Below are 7307 nucleotides of genomic sequence, written 5' to 3'. Positions count from 1 at the left end.
ACATGGGTGGATCTTGAGGGCATTATGCTAAGTGAAATAAGTCAGACAGAGAAAGACAAATACTGTATGATCTCATTTTTATGTGGAATTAAAAAAACACATCAAAACCCCCAAAAAACAAACTTATAGAAAAAGAGATCAGATTTGTGGTCACCAGAGGCAGGGGTGGGGAGGTAGGGGAATTGGATGAAGATGGTCAAAAGGTACAACTTCCAGTTACAAGATAAATAAGTACTGGGGTTGTAATATACAGCATGATGACTATAGTTAACACTGATGTATGGTGTATTTGGAAGTTGTTAAAAGAGTAGATCTTAGGAGTTCTCACAAGATAAAAACCATTTTCTTTCTTTCTTTTTTTTTGTATGAGATGATGGATGTTAACTAAACTTATTGTGGTAATTGTTTTGCAATGTAAACGTATATTAAATTATGACATTGTAAACTTACACAATATTATATATCAATTATATGTCAATAAAGCTGGGAAAAAAGAAGGTTCTAAGGAATATATAAAAAAAATTTCCTGGAACTGATAGGTAAATTAGGCAAGGTTGCTGCATACAAGGTCAATGTACAAAAATCAATTGCATTTTTATACATTAATAATGAACAACTAGAAATAAAAAATACCATTTATAAGACCATCAAAACCAAGAAACATTTATGAGTACATTTAACAAAATATGTGTGTGACTTATATAGTGACAGCTACAGAACATTACTGAGAGAAAATTTAAAGGGCCTAATCAAATGGAGAGATATACCATGTTGATGGATTGTAAGACTCAATATTGTTTAGATGTTGATTCTTCTTTTTTTTTTTTTTTTTTAATTTTTTTTTTTCAACGTTTTTTATTTATTTTTGGGACAGAGAGAGACAGAGCATGAACGGGGGAGGGGCAGAGAGAGAGGGAGACACAGAATCGGAAACAGGCTCCAGGCTCCGAGCCATCGGCCCAGAGCCTGACGCGGGGCTCGAACTCACGGACCGCGAGATCGTGACCTGGCTGAAGTCGGACGCTTAACCGACTGCGCCACCCAGGCGCCCCAGATGTTGATTCTTCTTAAAGTGATTTACAGCAATCTCAGTCAAAATCCTAGAATTTTGTAGAAATTGACAAATAATTAATACATTTATATGAAAAATATAAAAGACCTGGAATAGACAAAATACTTTTTGAAAAAGAAGAACAAAGTTGGAGGACTTACAGTACAAGATTTCAAGCCTTACTATAAAGCAACAGTAATCAAGACAGTGTGGTACTGACATAAAAATAGACATTTTGATTAAAAGAACAGAATAGTTTCCAGAAATAAGTTCACACATACATGATCAATTTATTTCAATAAACCTTCCAAGGGAATTCAAAAGGAAAAGGAAATTCTTTTCAACAAATGGAATAGCTGGATATTCCTATAGAAAAAATTCTCTACTCTTAGCTTCTACTGTATATAAAAATTAAAATGGGTCAGAGTCCTAGGCTTCAAAGCTAAAACTATAATTTTTCTAGAAGAAAGCACAAAAGAAAACCTTGGAGTAGCCAGAGATTTCCTAGACAGGACACAAAAACACTAGTTATAAAAGAAAAATTTGATAAATAGGACTTCATCAAAGTTTAAAATGCTTGCCCTTTGGAAGGCACTATTAGAAAAATTAAAAGGCAAACATAGACTTGAAAAATAATCACAATATATATCTGACAAAAGATTTGTATCTAGCATATGTAAACGACTCTTTTTATGACTTAATTAAAATCAAAACAACCCAATGAAAACAGGCAAATGTTTTGAACAGACATTTCACAAAAGAAGATACCAGAAAGAATAGCCAAAAATCACACAAAGAGACACTCAAAATCATTAGTCATCAAGAATATGCAAAATAAAACCACAATGACATACCACTACATACCTACTAGAATTGCTGAAATTAATTGATGGACAATACCAGATGTTGATTGGATATATAAACCAAGTAGAACTTCCATAAATTGCTGGTAGGAATGCAGAATAATACAATCACTTGGCAGATTCCTATAAAATTAAATGTACATTTACTATATGACCAAGCAATTCTACTCCTAGCTATTTTTTCAAGAGAAATGAGAATATATGTTCACAAAGAAGACTTGTACGTGAGTATTCACAGCAGTTTTATTCACAATAACACCAAACTGGAAGCAAGTCAAATATTCATCAGTGTGTGAATAGATAAATTCCATTATATTCATACAATGGAATGCTACTCAACAATAAAAAGGAATGGACTACTGACACACGCAACAACATGGGTGAATTTCAAAGACACCATGCTGACTGAAAGAAGCCAGACACAAAAGAATACATAATTCAGTTTCATTATCTGAAGTTCCAGAACTGTAAAATGAATCTAATGTGACAGAGAGCAGATCAGTGTTTGCCTGGAACTCTGGGTGGGTGAGGGTGGAATTGACTGCAGAGAGGCAAGAGGGAAAATTTTGCGATGATAGAAATACTGCACATCTTGATTATGTTGGTGGTTATATAGGTGAATAACATTTATTAAAAACTCAACAAATGGGGCGCCTGGATGGTTCAGCTGGTTAAGTGTCAGACTCTTGATTTCGGCTAACGTCATTGTCTCATATCATGGGTTTGAGACCCACAATGGGGTCTGTGCTAGCGATGTGGAACTTGCTTGGGATTCTCTCTCTCCCTCTCTCTCTGCCCCTCCCTGCTTGCTCTCGTGCTCTCTCTCTCAAAAAATAAATAACTACAACAACAACAACAACAACCCTCAACAAATGATTCACTTAGGGGGCATGTGGCTGGCTCTGACGGTAGAGTGTGTACTCTTGAAATCGAGGTTGTAAGTTTGAGCCACACATTGGATGTAGAGATTTTTAAAAATAAAAATCTTGGGGCACCTGGGTGCCTCACTCGTTAAGCATCTGACTTCAGCTCTGGTCATGATCTCACGGTTCATGAGTTTGAGCCCTGCGTTGGGCTCGGTGCTGACAGCTCAGATCCTGGAGCCTGCTTTGGATTCTGTGTCTTCCTCTCTCTCTCTGCCCCTCCCCTGCTCATGCTGTGTGTGTGTCTCTCTCTCTCTCAAAAATAAATAAACATTCAAATTTTTTTTAAATCTTAAAAAAACAAACAATTCACTTAAATGGGCACATTTTACATGTTATACATCAATACATTTGATTAATAAGTGAAAAAATTATAGAAAAAGTCATTGCTCTGTCAAAATAATATATTTGCCTCAGTTATCCATAAATTTCAAGTAAAAATATAAAAAACTTAATTCCCTGGATAATTATTTTACTTTTTCACCCAGCATGGATGCTCATTCTTTGGTGTCTTTGAGATATTTGGTGCTTTTGAGAGATTCACAAGTTGCTTTGGCAGTTCTGAGGAAAGAGAGATTCTTTCTTTCTTTTATTTTTTTAAAAATTTTTTAACGCTTATTTAATTTTGAGAGACAGAGAGAAACAAAGCATGAGGAAGGGAGGGGCAGAGAGAGAGGGAGACACAGGATCTGAAGCAGGCTCCAGGCTCTGAGCTGTCAGCACAGAGCCCAATGCGGGGCTTGAACCCACAAACCACGAGATCATGACCCGGGCCGAAGTCAGACACTTAACTGACTGAGCCACCCAGGTGCCCCGAGAGAGATTATTTCTAACTAAGAGGGCACCAGGAATGGCTTCATGGAGGAAACCATTTTTAATCTTGGCTTTAGTTAATAGAAACAGAGAAAGAGAAATGAAGAAAATGATATGACATTCCAGGCAGAATGGACCATAACGCCAAGACATCTTGTCTTTTGCAAAAATACACGGTTTGGAGAGACTTCAAGTCTGCATTTCACTGTTTGCTATATCAGGGCTTTATATCAAACACACCTGTATGTAAATTTTCTGTCACCTTTAATTATACATGGATGATTTCTCCCTATGCAGAATGCTGTTATGCTTAATCAGAAAATCTTTTAAAAGAGAAATCTCTAGGAATTCATTAACTTAAAAATTGGCACTAGTGGGGTGCCTGGGTAACTCAGTCAGTTAAGCATCTGACTTTGGCTCGGGTCATGATCCCACTGCTTGTGAGTTCGAGCCCTGGAGCCCACATCAGGCTCTCTGCTGTCAGCACAGAGCCTGCTTTAGATCTTCTGTCCCCCTCTCTCTTCCTCTCCCTCACTGGTTCTTTCTCTCAAAATAAATAAATAAACTTAAAAAACAACAGCTCATAATTCTTATAAGGACACTGGTCATATGAAATTAGGGCCCACCTTAAATACCTTATTTTAATTTCTTTTTAATAAATTTCTTTTTTTTTTCCTTGGAGAGAGAGAGCACAAGTAGGATAGAGAAGCAGAGAGAGAGAGAGAGAGAGAGAGAGAGAGAGTTGGAATCTTAAGCAGGCTGCACGTTTAGTGCAGAGCCTGACACAGGCTCCATCCCATGACCTTGGGATCATGACCTGAGCCAAAATCAAGAGTCAGTTGCTCAACTGACTGAGCAACTCAGGCACCCCCTAAATACCTTATTTTAACTTAATCACCTCTTTAAAGACCTTATCTTCAAATATAGTTACAGTCTGAGGCACTGGGGGGTTAGAATTTCACCATACAAATTTTTTTTCGGGGGGGGGGGAGACACAATTCAGCTTCTAGTATTATTTAAAAAATAGTTATTATATTATTGGTGGGATCAGAAACAAAAAATGGGGCAAGTATGAGTAGAAAGATATATGGTAGATAACTGTGGAAGAGTAGGTTAAGCAAAACAATGACAGCCAGATAATTGTTATGTACTAGGCATAGTGCTACATTATATTCCCTATCTCACCAAGTCATTGATTTAAACGGCACCAGTTTAATATGGTACCAGTTTTGGGAGAATGTTGAATCACGACAAGCTGTGGGCTTTGGGTTTTATTGTGTAGACATGAAAAATAATTTGAAGGTGGGAAAATGACACAGAGAAGAGCAGTTTAGGAAGATTAGTAACAGAATGGAGCAGACTCTATTCCATTCCAAGGGTCAACAAACAATCTATAAAAGGCTGGAGAGTAAATATTTTAGTGTTTGTGGGCCATATGGTCTCTGTCACGAGTACTGAAGTCTGTCCTTGTTGTGTGAAAGCAGTAAACAAATGAGATTTATTCCAATAAAACTATGTACAAAAATAGACACAGTCTGGGGCTCCTGGGTGGCTCCCTCGGTTAAGTGTCTGACTCTAGATTTTGTCCAGGTCATGATCTCACCGTTTTCAAGTTCAAGCCCTGCCTCAGGCTCCATGCTGCCAGTGTGGAGCCTGCTTGGGATTCTCTCCCTCTCCCTCTCTCTCTGCCCCTCCCCAACTCGCACTGTCTCTCTCTCTTTCTCAAAAATAAATAAACTTAAAAAAAAAAAGAACAACAACAACAACAACAACAAAATATGGCCCATTGATCAATGTTTGTTGACCCCTGGAATAGACATAGACAATACTGGAAAGAAACAGGAGGTTCAAGACCGCTTAGGAGAAGATTATTGCAATAATCCATATCTGCAGTGAGGAAGGCTTGAATTAAATTAGGCCAATGTGATGGAAAGGGATAGATATTGGAGACATTTCAAGGGAAAAACACAGTGTATCAGGTTGGGTCAAACACCAACTGGATGTGGGACTTAAATACTGGGAATTCTGAGAAGAAAAGTCAGGAAAACGGTGGTGCCACTGACATAATTGAATAAATTAGAGTGCTGGTCATTTGCCTGGTTGCTTTCAGATCATTCTCTGTTCTTTTTTTTTTTTTTTTTTTAATGTTTATCTATTTTTGAGAGAGAGAGAGACAGAGACACAGAGAGCAAGCAGAGGAGGGCAGAGAGCGCAGGAAACACAGAATCTGAAGCTGGCTTCGAGCTGTCAGCACAGAGCCTGACGCAGGGCTCCAACTCATGAACCGTGAGATTATGACCTGAAGTCGAATGCTTTATCGACTGAGCCACCCAGGCGCCCCTGATCCTTCTCTGTTCTTAACCTCTTTGTCTTGGGTACACAGAACTGCATGTCTTTGCCCTCTGGCTTCTGGATAGGTCTGCAATGGAAGTCATGGCTGAAAAGAGTGTAGAAAGAAAGGAGAGAGAATGTAGGGTATTTCCCCATCCTTTCTCTGCTTCTTGCATTATTTCTCAAAGCTGCATCTCCTTCTTGGCCAGACAGCCTTTCTCTCCATAATCCTGGCTCCCTCCATGAAGACCTTGCCATGATTCTAGTGCCCTCTGGATGCACTTAGATTCTGGGCTGCAGCAACACTACCAACTCCCATTGTCCCTCCAGCCTAGGGCAGGATAGCAGCTGCCTGCTGTTGTCAATTTCTGGATTGCTTTGCTGTTGTTCCCTGTTTGATTTCATAGCCCTTCTATTACCCATGTACCAATCAATTCCTTGCGGTAAAATTCCTCTGACACACTTCCAGTGGTTTCTGTTTCCCGGCTGGACCCTAACTAATAGAGCTCAGAAGCTGTGTCACTTATTAAGTAATTGTCTCTTAGCTCCAAACCTGGCTGCTTTGCGATTCTGGGACAGGCAATCTACAAACTGCATTTCTGCTTCACCAGCTGGCTCCCTGTTCAATGCTGCCAATAAAGGGCACCAGGGGGAGACTGGAAGGCTGGAAGAGGGAAAAATGACTTGCTCCTTCTAGTTTGTTCCATGTGGGCTTCCTCTCTAATTGTATTTCTTGTGATCAGGGTCCCAGTAGTGCTTCTTCGGCTCAGAAATTCTGGCAGAAGCAGAATCCAGCTTTCAATTTTTCCCAACACTTGCAGAACCAATCTTATCTGCCCCTCTCTCCCTCCATCCTGCTCCCCTGACCCACCTTCCCCCACCAGTACCAGTTGTCTGATGCTCCCTCCTCAGACATCTACATTTCAGTTCTGAGGGGGCCTTCACCCTTCCAAGTTCTTGTTCCCTTTGTTCCCTCAGTGTGGAGCAGCATCTGCTTCTGCAGTTGCTACTTCTGTGATTCTTTAGCGTTCTCTTTGTACCCTTTGGGTTACATAGTTAACAACTTTATTATTTTTTTAAAAAAATATTTATTTTTGAGAGACAGGGACAGAGCAAGCGTGAGTTGGGGAGGAACGGCGGAGGGGGGGGGGGGGACATAGAATCGGAAGCAGGCTCCAGGCTCTGAGCTGTCAGCACAGAACCCAACATGGGGCTCAAGCCCATGAACTACGAGATCATGCTCTGATGTGAAATCGGCTGCTTAACCAACTGAGCCACCCAGGTGCCCCTTGTAGTTAACAATTTTAGACCTACTTAACCATTCTT

The sequence above is a fragment of the Neofelis nebulosa genome, chromosome 7 (assembly GCF_028018385.1).
Source record: "Neofelis nebulosa isolate mNeoNeb1 chromosome 7, mNeoNeb1.pri, whole genome shotgun sequence".
NCBI lineage: Eukaryota > Metazoa > Chordata > Mammalia > Carnivora > Felidae > Neofelis > Neofelis nebulosa.
The sequence above is the reverse complement of the archived record's forward strand: the minus strand, read 5'-3'. Positions refer to the sequence as shown.